This window comes from Armigeres subalbatus, chromosome 1 (genome assembly GCF_024139115.2).
Source record: "Armigeres subalbatus isolate Guangzhou_Male chromosome 1, GZ_Asu_2, whole genome shotgun sequence".
Taxonomy (NCBI): domain Eukaryota; kingdom Metazoa; phylum Arthropoda; class Insecta; order Diptera; family Culicidae; genus Armigeres; species Armigeres subalbatus.
Genome location: NC_085139.1, coordinates 185,871,506 through 185,885,954, shown reverse-complemented (window position 1 = coordinate 185,885,954; position 14,449 = coordinate 185,871,506). Strand labels below are relative to the sequence as shown.

The following is a 14,449-nucleotide window of genomic DNA, read 5'->3' as shown; positions in this document are numbered from 1 at the left end:
CAAGGAACATTAATTATGTTTTATTTCTGAGACTGATGTTGGTAGCGGGGACTAAATACGATGAATCCTTAATTTTAGAACTCATCGCCCTAGCTAGAAAATGGATTAAGCTAGGGCTCTGTTTGGTAGATCTTACACCGCAACACACTACGTCAAAGTGATCTACCGTGTTACGGGATTCGTATGATATAGGAATATAAGCTGTTTTCAAAATTAATTTCAAGAAGAAGTTATTTTGTATATCAGCCATGTATAATTTAGATGAGAAGGTCGATTGAGCCTTGTTCATTTTTGTTTTCAGTCTGATGAATTAAGAACGATTATTTATATACGTTTCCGACGTTTCGGCCGATTGGTTTTGGTAGACCTTACGACCCTTGAGAAACGCCAAAACCAATCGGCCGAAACGTCGGGAACGTATATAAATAATCGTTTTTAATTCAACAGACTGAGAAAACCAAAATTTGAATAAGTGAAGCAAATCCAGTCGGTAACGCCATTAATTTCAAGTTTTTATCACAAAAAATGATTAAATTTTTAATAATGGAGTAAATATCATGAAAATTATAAGAATTGGACCATCCTAAATAAGGATTTAGTCTATTTTATGTTTTATTTTGGATACTTTTGAAGTTAAGATAACTAAGTCTATTCATTATTTGCATATTGAAAGTATTTGATTTTTCCATAATTAATAAATTTGATGTAAAACAATGTCAATTTTAACTACTCACTTGTTCGAGTAACATGAGCATCGATGAAAGGGGTGATTACGGCATGTTGAGATGAACCATAACATCAAATTTAAGTTTATTGACATTCCCAAAATTGAAATCATAATTTGTTTTCAAATATGAATCATCATGATTGATTACATATTTTGATCTCATTTTGCTGTAGATTTCTAAATAGTATGATCTGACATCAAACTGTGTACTTATTTTATTATCGGAACCAATATCAAATTTAGTTTTCAATTTGTCATCGATAGAGAGGAATAATTTCTTGATTTGATGTCATACTAGATTTTTCTGCTAAACATTTTGTTATTTTAACCATTAAAACCACCAAAAGATATCAAATTAAGTAATCATATTCGGCGATTTCACAACATCAAAACGAGCTATCGTTGTGCTCTAAAGCTTTGCTCGGGTACCGCGACAAATAACCGATCCATCAAACTTTATGGTCGCTGATTGTAATGAATTTTGCACATGCTTTCGATTTAGTGATCTGACCAAATCAATTCTGAAGTAAGGTGTGAAAATGTCGTAAATGTTTGCACAAAATAATTTAAAAAAATCGTATCTCGGAAATTCTTGAATATATGAAGAAACTATCTGAGAACGAAGTTTAGGTTATGAATTGGGCTTTATGCAAAAAATATTACACCAAACAATGTTGTATCACAGCAAACACCGATTATAACTTCAAAATAAAAATACTCTTAATTCATATCGTTATTTCTTCAAACACTATGTATCTTTTTCTATGTATAAAAATGAGTTTGCATTTCCTTTGAGTCAATATAACTTAACTGTTAACTTAACTTAACTCTTAACTGTTTATAATATATTATAAAATTACGTATATAAACGTATATAAATTATAAATTCTTTGGAAAATTCGCGAAAAATTCTTATGGATTTCATTGACAAATTATTTTGTCAAAATTTGATTATCAGTTTTATTGGAATTTCCTCGGCAAATTTGTCGGACGTTTCACGGATCCCCTCGGCAAAATTCTCCTCGTATTTTTTTAAAATAATCTACGGGAAATTCTAAGGCATTTCATAGCCAAATTTCCTTCGTAATGGCCTTGGCAAATCCTTCAAAGTTTTCTCCAGCAATTCTTTGAAAATTTCTCGAGAAATTGTTCGGAATTTTTTGGAATTACTTCGGCAAATTCCTCGAAAAAATCTTCGATTTTTTCCGGGAAATTTTTGGAGAGTTTTTCGGTGGAATAATTTTCAAATTTTTATCCGGGGAATAATCACGCGAGATTCTTTGAAACTCCCATACAAAGTTTTGTGGAATTCTTCTTATTTTTAACGGAATCTACTACTCAACGGAATTTCTGCTGATTTTTTGATTATGTGAGCTTTATGAATTTTCAATCAACGTGATAAGTTTTAGATCAGTGACGTTATAAATTTTGACCAATGGCGCACTGACATAAAAATGTCGACGGCGGCGTAACGTCAAAAACTGTTGGCGGCGGCACACATTTCCAATTTTTTCGATATCCATCAATTTTGTTTGAGGGCAGCACGTGAAATATTCTGTTTTGGGTACTGTTAGTGCTCATAATAGTGGAAGAGACTTGAGTTGAGACGGTTTTTTTCCGAAGCGACAAAAAATTTAGTAGCAATGATAGCGTGGGTAATGATGACGGCTGTCTCCGGTAGAAAATTTATTCACCACCGTAGCGTCTTTAGCCATTCAGCGAATGAAAGTTTTGTCTTTATAATAAGACCAGTTACTGTCAATTCAGACAGTGGTATTATTGTTTTATAATTCCTATGCAGTAAGAAAAAGATAAACTCGCTCTTGTAGTACCCTATAGAAATCAATCTAGAGTATTGCAATGCAAACAACTGACATAGGGTAACAACACTGCCAACCTCTATGCAACACAGGGTCTGTTCTGTTCTGCTACTACTAATAAAACACAATACATACAGCTACGTAGTCCTACGTCACTTTGCGTACAACCGATTGAGCCCATTTTGAGTTATTCCTTAAATTGTTTTACACAATAAAATAAGCCTTTGTACAAGTTAGTAGTTAGTATTTGTTAGAAAAAGGCTTATTTAGGGAAAAAAACACTACGAATACTGGGGACTTACTTTAGAAAAAATATACACACTTATTATAATGTGACAGCTGTCCAAACAGCTGAAGGAAATTGATGAAACCTTTAGAGTTTAGTCCAGCCAGTCCATTATAAAATTACGTATATTCCTATCTCCACTTCACAACAGTTACGAACATTGCTATCTCCACTTTTGCACATTATTTTAAAAAATATATAAGTATACCACAATTGTTCATTATTTGAACCAGCCTCATGCTCAAAGCTATTATGAAGGTATCAATATTGGTGGTCACGGTGGACAGCATTCCTCCTTGTTGCTGCTTCCCCAATGTGCAGACCCCACAGCAGTGATGTTAGAAGATGTCTTCAGCGGAATCTTTCATGGAAAGGAGATGGTTCATTGTCTTGTGTAGGTAGAAGTTAACCAATCGCGCAACCAAATTGCCCATCATCGCATTGCATCGCCGCCGAGGACACAATTCGCAGCGGAGACGACACTTCATTGGGGAGTGGTCATAATATGTCACGTAAGTGACAGCTGTCCAAACAGCTGAAGGAAATTGATGAAACCTTTAGAGTTTGATGGCCCGGCTCGTTCTTTTGAAAAGTTATCGCCATTCGTCGCACCAGCGGACTTAGATAACTGGAATTTTCAGTTGATTGATGCGGCGATTGTTGCCGCTGATGGCCAGAACTAATCGCGCGCGCAATGTTCGCCAGTCGTCACGCTACTTTATAAATGGGGATGTCTCAAACTCTGCTGGTGGTTTCGATGATCATCATTCAACAGCTGCTGCAGGCAGACGAAAACAGGAATCTATCCACCATAGTGGATGTTGTGCTGTCCATTTTTTAGACTATTTACATTTTCCGTATCTCGCTGGATGAATTAATTAGGTTTTATGCAGACAACTTTTTTCCAATTTAATTTGAATTTTATTCTGAACATCTGGAAACGTAAACACGTACGATGTGTTCTTCAGGTGTGACGACCTTCAGTAAGCAATTAATCATTTTATCTTTTGGCGATGAAGCCGACTTCCACTGACAGCAGCGATGTAGTGCGGTTCTTTATCTTCGCGTTTATCTGCAAGAAATGTTGAGCCAACTCTGCTGACAGGGACGTATCTTTCTGGATGATCACAGTCAATCAGAGTTCAGCGATTGTCATCCGAAAATTAGCTTAATGATGACCTGCCGCAAAAGGGTTTAATAACGGATATTCTAAAAACTGGATTTTTGTTGACGGTCAAATGCTAGTGGTGGAAATGTAAACTCGAGGACAGTTCAAACAAATTATTTTGTCTCAAATGTCAATGCCAAATGCCTTGTGCTATATCGTGGTCGATGGTTTGATTTTCCAAATTGATTATGGCCTGATTGTTCCGAGAGATGTTTGTCATAGTTGAACACTGCTGCAATATCAGGTAATAACATTTTTTATTGTTTTATAGTTTTTAATGGAGGAAAAGTTCATCACGAAAATAATTACAGCAGTTAGTACAGTTTTATCTGGAGATAAAAACTTAATTCACACTTGAAATGAAGACTGAAAGCCTCTACCTTTGAGACCAAGATCCGCTCTTAATTGATTACAAGAGATACATAGAAACATTGGACGAAATCCACAAAATCCACAGGACGTTCCTTCAGGATGAATTTTGTAGTGCGCTGTTCTCCGGAGATTGTAGTCAAAATTTCTATGGACGAAGACTAAACCCTCAACACATCCTCATCCTACCTTACTTTTAATGGCCGACTTCGTAGATAGATTTCCGAACATTGTCGTGTATCAGAACGCTGGGTTGGTCTGGAGCGAGGAGTAGACAACTTGTATTAACATTTCAGATAGCTAGCTGTGCATAACAGAATGTACAATGTCCGAGAGTCCGAGGAAATCATTATTATTAGCTGCTTGTCTCTGATAAACAAAAGTGTGTCCTGTAGAAATGCGTGCTGTCGAAGGGTATTTTGGAGCGGTGCAATTTGAAAAGGTGAAGACCCCCCCCCCCGCTTACCTTGTCGTATAAAAGCAATCTAGGAAATCGAAAGTTGAGACATATAATTCTGGTTGTTGTGCACAGGATGTTCGAACACCGGGGTGCGAGGACTAAAAACACTGGTGAAACCAATGGAGGCCGTTCAGCATCGAATATGCAGACATACAGTCCGAGTTGCGCAACTGGGGAAGCTACTGTTAGCCGCAAAAGTTTTATATTAGGGGACATTGCCCCTCATCTTTATGAAGGATATGGAAACTGTAAGACTGGTGACGTCGTCTGCGAGAGCATCCCTGCTGCTGGTAGAAATCCTGTGGCCTTCCCTTGGGATTAGGAACTTAAGGCAATTAAGACAGAAAGTGTTCTACCATGTTAAGGACCATGCAGGCTTCACCATAAATCCGGAAAGGACCATCACCGATTATGTCCGGCTCGTAGTCGGGATACAATTTGATGGTCCACGAAGCGGTAGTCCTCTTAATCTTTCGCAACTAGATGGAGTTGGATGTCCTCCACTTGCTGTTCCGATCATTCATGATTTGTTTCCCAATCCAGAGCTATACTAAGGCTAGGGGACGGATGTTGCAAAATTACAGCCGAATATACGGTCACTTTGCGCTTCTCACTTTTTACAGCGAGAAGTGATATATGAGGAGTGAGAAGTGTGATATCTCACTTCTACTGCTTTTCTTCTCACTTTGATAGCGAGAAGTGAAATGAGGGTGAGAAGTGACGTCTCCTTCTTCCACATTTTCACTTCACAGTGAGAAGTGAGAAATGAGGAGAAGAGAGCGTTCACTTCTCACCTCATTTTCACTTCACTGAGAAAAGTGAGTAGTGGGGGGTAGAGACGTCTCACTATCATTTTGCGCTTCACTTTTATAGTGAGAAGAGGAAAACATAAGAGGAGAAGTGTGACGTCTTTCTTCTATTCCTAATTTTTCACTTCTTCAAATGAACATATTTGGCTAAATTCACTATTAATGACCTTTTCGGCCAAACTGCCCTTTATTGTAATGATCCTTTCGGCCAAATGACCTTTTCGGCTGAAATGACCCTTTCGGCTCAATAAAATGACCCATTCGGCCAAACGACCGTTCGGCTATCGGCCCTTTCAGGCCAAACGACTTTCGCCTAATGTGGTTTGTTCTTTAGTGGTATTCGGCTAGTGGCATTCGGCTGAATGTTTCCGAATGTTTCGGGCCAAAGGACCCTTCCCTGTCGAAATAAGGGGCATTGTAGAGAATAAGACTTTCCGCCACTTTCGTATTAGCTGGACACCAACTCAGATTATAAGTTAGGGCGATAAGACCCATTCCTTTCCCCAATCCACCGGCCGAAATCTCTTTCCGAGATTTATATACCATACCATGTGGTTTTATCCCCCTTACATCCCGCCCTGAGTTGGTGTCACCAGCTAGCCGAGAAAGTGACCCGGAAAGTCTTGTTATGCTCACAGTGCCCCTTATTTTGACAGTTGCTCGATGCGGGTTGATCTGCATTGTTAGATTGCTGCTGCTTGACGAATTGCATCCCACGTCGTCCGTCAAGGGACGTCCCGATATCGCCAAACATTTCTTACCTTTCTTGGAGTTCTCCAGCGGCTTTGTAATTTGCGCTTGACTGGGAAGTTGCGGAGGGATAGTGCGTCCCTCTTCCGTCTATCCTCCAGCGCCAAGGAGTGTTCCCCAGTTTCGAGGAATACAGGCCGTTCTTGCTAGGCGATTCTTCGTGCACTGTTGGGTCCGATCGTTCCGGTGGGATCTCGGCTTCCGACTGACTTTCCAGGGCATCATAATCATTTCATTCGTTCTCGGCTTTCCCCGGACGCCGGTTCCGGCTGGGGAGCAGTTTTCACCAGGCTTGTGGATTTCGACATGGTGGACATTTCAGACATGGGATCGAAGGATTATGTTCATGAAACAGATTTTGAAGATAGTTCTATTTTGTAAGATCGTTGAATTCACGTTACTTGGAAAATATTATTTACTTAATTATGTTCCTTGTCTTCTACTTTGGCGATTGAATCACAGATTGTGTCCAGAAGACGAGTTGGCATGTTAACGGAACTTGTCCTGGATATTGTAATATTGTGGAAGCGAGGGCTGACAGTCTGATATTCTACTTTTTCAGTAGATCCGGGCTAGGCAATCTTCCGTCCCCTAAAACCGTGGCGGTCCTTGTAGCGCGCTATCCAATCATGCCACCCAGATTTGCCTGCTGGATGGGAGTAGGCTTGGATGCTCTTTCCCGATTTGTGCTGATTTAGCTCTGAACATGTCAGTAAACACCTCGCATGGTATCCCTGATGACGTAAGGCATGCTTGGATAAATCATGGATCATTGAGCTACTAAGGATACGAGCAGCCACAGGGGACTCCTATTAAAGGATTAGTAATTCTACTAATAATTCTTCTTTCGATGCAGCGGTTGATGTGGAGGTGGTAACCCAATCAGGAGAGAATAACAAATTTATATCATATTGTGTTACTGAGTTCAACGGTTTTTCTAACATAGGCTGTTATAAACTTGGTTCAGGATGTTGTTAAATAACTAAATTTACTAACGAAACAATGAAACATAACTAATTCTGTTATCATTTTTACAAAAAATTGATAATAATTTATCATAACTCGATTATATCAACGATTGTTATAAATAACTGATGTTGTTACAATCATGTTATAATCTTGTTTTGCCTTCCTAGTTTGGGAAACTCTTTTGCTAAAAAGGCTTTGGTGAAGTCTCCTCCCATAGGAATGGAGAGAGCGGAGTAATGGATCAGCAAGCTCGATTGATTACAGGATGTGACGGCCGTCGAGGAACTCGATTGCAATATCGAATTCGCGAGCGTTAGGCAAAACATCAGTAAGGAACTGAAACAGAAACTTCTGATGCTCCGCCAGGCTGTTCGAGTCGCAAGACAAAAACTGGACGCTTTTTTCGGGCGGGTGGTGGTAAACGAGAGAGACTACAAAGGTGCCCAAACCGAGGTCTTCTTCTCCCTTGATGGTGCTACTATCCCTCAAGAGGCGATTGATTTTTCCCTAACCGTAGAAAAGACTGCGTCTAACACGAAGCGGCACGGCCGTTCAAAAGAAAACCAAACAACTTGCGACCATAAGGGTCAATAGCCGTCTAAACGAAGCAGGGTGCTGTGGAACCCGTTGGAAGTCGACCCTCAATCTCGATCAAAAAAGGTGAAAGTTACCAACATGACGCAAGTCGCCGGGTCATAAGAGGGTACGTAAGGGAACGCGAAAGTCGGGCAAAGAAAGTGAAGGGCAGAGGCGAGCCCTTGTTGGGGAAAACTGACAAGGAAAAGTACGTCGAAGTCCTTGAATCGTTGCGGGCGGCCGAAAGTCTTTCGATGCTGAGGCAGGACGTGTGAAGCGTCAGACGTACCAAGATCAATGAAAAGATTTTGGTGCTGAAACAGCGAGATCACGAATATGGAAGACATCGTCTCTTCCGTCAGAGAGCAGTGTGGTACAGAGGATGAGAAGACCTCTGTACGTCTAATAGGCGGACCCTTTGGCACGCAGGTAGGGTGGGTGTGTCCTTTCGGTGAAGCCAATAAGAAGAAGCCGTGCAAGTAACACAGCTGAATCTCAACCATTGTGTGTCTGCCCAGTTGGTGTCTGAGTCGAGGTCCGATATCCGAGGTCCGACCCGTACAATGTCCCTTCCTATAACGGCAACTGGTTGGCAGATCTAGGTCTAGGATAGTGGTGGTGTACTCCTCCGCTGAGGATGTCGCAATAGTCAAGATCAATGGTGTGTTCTATCAGCTGCTATGCCCCACCAAGGTGATTAGAACAGTTCAATCAGATTATGGACAGGTTTTCGTCCGACATAGTGGGTCGGAAACCGTTCGTCATAGCGGTAGATTTAAACGCTTAGACAATGGAGTCGCAGTCGCTGCAACAACCACAGAGGTCAAGCATTACTAGAGGCGCTAGCGAAGTTTGACGTAGTGCAAGTCCCTGGCCTCCTGCACCGTACGGTAGCCGAAATGGTGGTTCCGGTGTTGAATGAATAGTCACTCGTGATGACCAATTCCCTGGCCACGAACAAAATTCCAGGACCTGAAAGAGTTCCGTACAGCGCTCTCAAGGCAGCAATCATAGCAAAACCGAACATGTTCATGCTAGCTATGCAGAGATGCCTCGATCAGTGTAGTGAGTGTAGTTTTCCCGATAGATGGAAAAGGTAGAAGTTGGTACTGTTGCCGATGGGCGGGAAGCTGCCAGGTGACCCCTCGGTCTACAGACCAATCTGTCTGATTGACAGGACTGGCGAGTTGCTTAGAGGGTACGGACGCCCTGTCAAGTAATCAGTTCAGTTTTCGTAAGGGTTGGACGCTTTCAACTCAGTGGAAAAGAACGCTGAGATTGCGATCAAACGGAAAAGGCTAGGTATTCAATACTGTGCGTTAGTGACACTGGATGTGAAGAATGCATTCAACAGCGCAAGCTGCCATCGCGTGTACGTTATACGAGACCACCGATGCCGGTCAGAGAAGCGTTTCTATCAACGCGGGAGTTCCGAAAGAAGCAATACTTATGTATGATAGGGTTCTGAGACTTAAGTTCCTTCCTAGTGTCAAGATCATCGGCCCCACCGATGATGAAACCCTGACATCTACGGGGAGTCAATTCCCGAGGTTGAGCTGACCCCAGCACATCCACGGTGGTGGATTGGATGAGCGTTTTAGCTTCATATTGTAACTTTAGGCCTAGAGCTCAACATAAGACGGAGGTAGTTATCGTGAACAACTGCAAGTCAGCACAACATACAGTGATTCATGTAGGTGGAGCCTGAAGCTCCTCGGGTCATAATATTCCCCAAGCTGTCCACTCAGATTGCCTGCAGCCTGCAGAGAATCTGGTACGCCGAGCAGCCTAACATGACTAACTTGTTAGGCTGATAGTTCGAGCGGAAAGGCTAGCGCGGGGAAGTTAATGAGTGGTATGCACATGACGAGGTAAGAGTGTCACAGCGGGTGGCACAGTGGCCACTTCGAGGCATGCCAGAAGAGTAAGCGCATAGCGAGTATGAAGCTTGAAATCCTGGGACTGAGTGAAGTCCGTTGGCCAAACTTTGGAGAACACAGAACGCCGTCGGGACAAGTTCTGCTATTCACTGGTTTACGAGGTGAACATCGCCCCGGCATCGCGGAGTTTTCTCTACTAAGCGCCCAGGCACACTCTGCGCTTATAAAGTGGGAAACCTATGTCAATGGATAATCGCTGCCAAATTTCGAACATCGGGTCAGAAAAACCTAACTATAATCCAATGTATGCGCCAACCGATGCTGCTGATCTTAAGACAAAGAGAACTTCTACAGCCAATGCCATCGTAGATAGAAGATTCCGAAGGGTGATATCAAGATCAGCATGGGCGACTTCAATGCGAAGATCGGACCTGACAACTCGAACCATGAGCGCATTATGGAACCATGAGCGGCCATGGACTCGGAGAAATGAGCAAAAATGGAGAGCTGTTCGCAGAATTCTGTGGTAATAATGACATGGTGATTGGGGGATCGATCTTCCCTCATCGACACAAGGTCACGTGGGTCTCCCCTGTGACGGCTTTTACAGAAAATCAAATCGACCACATCTAAATCAGCCGAAAATGGAAACGGAGCCTTCTTGATGTACGGAATAAACGTAGTGCCGATATCGCGTCTGGCCATCACCTCCTCTTCGGCCTACGCCTATACGCCTGCACATTGCGCGGATTCGTCGACAAGAGGAGAGAGTTGGACGACGGCTCATTACACGCCGACTGGATGACGTATGGCACGCGACAATACCGAAGCTCCATCACTGCTAGAGATTCAAACACCCATCCAAAGCATGAAATCGAATAGAGGCCCAGGGGTTGATCGCATATCAGCCGAGATGCTCAAAGCTGATCCCATGACATCCGCTCAACTACGCATCGTTTATTTCAATATCTGGGACACCGCAACTTTCCCGGTCGACTGGATGCAAGGTATCTTAGTGAAGGTGCCCAAAAGAGTGACCTGATTGTATGCGATAACTGGCGAGGCATTATGATGTTGTGTACCGTTCTCAAAGTTCTATGCAATGTTATCCTTCTTCTTATTGGCATTACATCCCCACACTGTGACAGAGCCGCCTCGCAGCTTAGTGTTCGTTAAGCACTTCCACAGTTATTAACTGCGAGGTTTCTAGCCAAGTTACCATTTTTGCATTCGTATACTCGGAGGTAACACGATGATACTTTTGATGCCCAGAGAGTCGAGACAATTTCCAATCCGAAATTGGCCGTTTGACCGACACCGGAATCGAAACCCAGCCACCCCTCAGCATGGTCTTGTTTGTAGCCAGTGTCTTCGGCACGGCTAAGGAGGGCCCCGATCCACCCTGATTGTAGAGAATCAGCGACTCCTTAGCGGCAGCAAGCCGGATCTCCGTGCCAAAAGATCCCGTTGGTCAATATTGTCACGCTCCGTGCTATCATTCTGGAGCAGGTCAACGAAATCCAAGAGTCCCTTTACTTGGATTCATTGATCTACGAACACTTGACCAGCTTTAATCATCACGAGAATATGTGTGCCCGAGACGCAAGGGGTTCTGAGAAAATCATCGGCGTCATCGAGGCATCATGAGGCCTTCTGTAGCTGCTGCACAATGGGGTCTTGTTCGACTCTATCCGGGTCGTAGCTAGCAATACGTAACCGAACGGCTAATACCGATCTAGATGAATTAACCTCATACATTTTGAATTATAAAGTATTTGATTAAAGGGTGTTACACTAACATCACAAGCTCTTACGTAATCAGTGCTTTTAAGGAGAGTCTAAACGGTCCTTGTCATATGAGAACAGACCTTCCAAATTTCCATAATTCTACATACTCCTATGATTAACTTTGTTACACCCCACACCCTAACGTGTCTGGAAAAGGGAAGAAAACACATGTCATTTAAAAACTCGTTTCAAATTAAACAATTCAAGTCTTCGTCCTAACGAACCAAACCTTTGTCTGTACTTGAAAAAGCGTTTGAATCCATGTTTAAAGTTCGAGTCGCTTCCCCGATATAAATGAAAGTTTGTCTTGTTCCCCAAGCTCTCTCCCTTTGTCGTACCACCATTACGATTCAGGCTGTAGATGGTAGCCCCCTGCTAGAACTTCACAAGGACGTTGTATGTCAACCCGATATACAAAGGACAAGAAAGCGAGAATTTAAATTTAAATTGAATCAAAGCAAATAGAAATTTTTCACCAGCCTGGTGTGGCACACACCAGCAGCACCTGCCTCGGTCGCATAACGTGATGAGCAACTGTGCCTGTGTGAATGAAACTAATTTTCCTTGAAATACAAAATAAGATAGGTTAAATACGAAACTGGCGGAACAGTTCAACACTCGTTTCAACGAGAAATATCGGTGTCAGAGGAAGGATTCAGAATAAAAAGCATATTTCTGCCAAGTAGGGAGTATTTAGTTTGTCAATCTTTGCTTTTGTTGTCATATAATGTAAATAGTGGATGTTTGCAAGTTCTCGTTGCTTTTACGAAAGCGAATCCAGAGCTACAAACATTAACGTGTAACTTATGTTTGAATGACTCTCGGTACTTACAATAGACTTTTTTTTAAATAGTTACGTAGCTAACAAAATACTCAGCGTTAGTCGAATTTTATAAAACCTTCAAACTGTACAAAATATGAGAATAACAAATGTTAGTGGAACGTGGAAGATCATAGCTGAATACAAAACGATGACATCATACAACAATTTCAGAGACAGATTTTTATTGTGAGAGTGAGATTTTTGCTTGAAGTTTAATGCTTAGATAGGTGTATCAAAACTTATTAATGTAAACATTTGTGTATAATAAACCTTGTAATAAAATGTTTTATTTATGTGGTTTGTGGTCAGTACTTCGAAACGCTTTGAGTCTATGAGAGTATAAAATAACAAAATTGGATTGACAATCAGTTTTAAAGATGAATTCTCGGAATGGCTCCCCTTACATGGATGTTGATTTAAGGACAATGCTAAAACTGCTGCTAGAATGGTGATGTAATGGCTTCAAAGATCTCCGTCAATAAATGGAACAAATATGCCAAAACCGTTGATTTATCCATGTCAATAGATGCAAATATACTAGAACTAGTCGACCCGGCAGACGTTGTCCTGCATAGTAGGCGACAATGCGCGTTGTGAACTGCCCCTACGAATTTTCCATATGAATCTTTATTTTAATTATTCATAATTTATTCATCCTTACTCGTTATTTTTACATGAGGAACTGTCATATAAACCCGTCGGAAACTGCAACGAATGTAGCTGCTGAAGGAATGAATAAAATCCATCCAGTTGTTTTCGAGTTATGCGGATACGAACACAGACCATTTCATTTTTATTATATAGAAGAAGATAGTCGACCCGGCAGACGTTGTCCTGCATAGTAGGCGAAAATGTGCGTTCTGAGCTGCCCATTCAAAATATCTTAACTTTAGTTTTTCATAATTTCTCCGCCCTTACTCGTGATTTACGCATGAGAAAATATTATATAAACCCGTCGGAAACGATAACGGACATATTTGCTGAAGGAATGTAGAAAATATATCCAGCTGTTTTCGAGTTATGCGGATACGAAAACAGACCATTTCATTTTTATTATATAGACTAGTCGACCCGGCAGACGTTGTCCTGCATAGTAGGCGAAAAAGGGCGCTGTAAACTTCCCATGCGGAATTTCCATACGAATATGAATTTAAGTTTTTCATGATTTTCTCAACTTAACTCGTAGTTTTTGAATAAGGAAATATAATATAAACCCGTCGGAAACTATAACGAACGTTTATGCTGAAGGAATGAAGATAATCCATCCAGCCGTTTTCGAGATATGCGGATACGAACACAGACCATTTCATTTTTATTATATAGATAGAAGATTAGTGGGCAGGAAAACAAATTTTAGGAGGAAAGTGTCTGGTCGCATTTTACAGGTCATTATGATGCACTGATTTTGACCACTTTTGGTGAATCCTGTCCTTTGCGTTAAAAAGTAGCGCATCTATAACTGACAATTGAGCGTCCAGTTGTTTCAACATAAATTGGAACGCTTACTATAGGACGGTGCAATCGATAAATGAGATCTACAGAAGTCTAGACTGGTTCAAAAGTACGAACAACTTTGCGAAACAACTCAAACTCCCCATCACTGGTAATTAGAATCGAAGGCGATAGCTCAAACATTTGTGGATGTTGCTCCAGTAAGAATATACATTTATCTGAACTCCACGGAGAACTTTAACGAGCCTTTATCTGGGTTTGCAGAAATCTCTCTCAATAGATAACGAACAACGATAAAAGAGAGGCAAAACCTATTCGAATCATAACAAGCCATGAAATCAAAACTATCGCACTTGTATACAAGTTGGAAACAAAACTAATTCAGATAAGCGGCCCCTACCGATGGGGTTTGATAAAACGCTTTGTTCTTGCTCATTTTATGTTGGGACCATATTTTTTTCACACAGCTGTGTAAAACAAGTTGAAATGCATCATCAGAACCGGTGCCCCCCGCAATTGGGGCTTATATTAAAAGAAATTTATCATGGATTGTAGCCCCCTGAATCAGTTCA

At 41.4% G+C, this 14,449-nt stretch overlaps 1 pseudogene; it reads right to left on the bottom strand.

The window, feature by feature from the left end:
• Window positions 1-14,449, bottom strand: part of LOC134206822 (uncharacterized) — a 68,356-nt pseudogene that overhangs the window by 16,506 nt on the left and 37,401 nt on the right.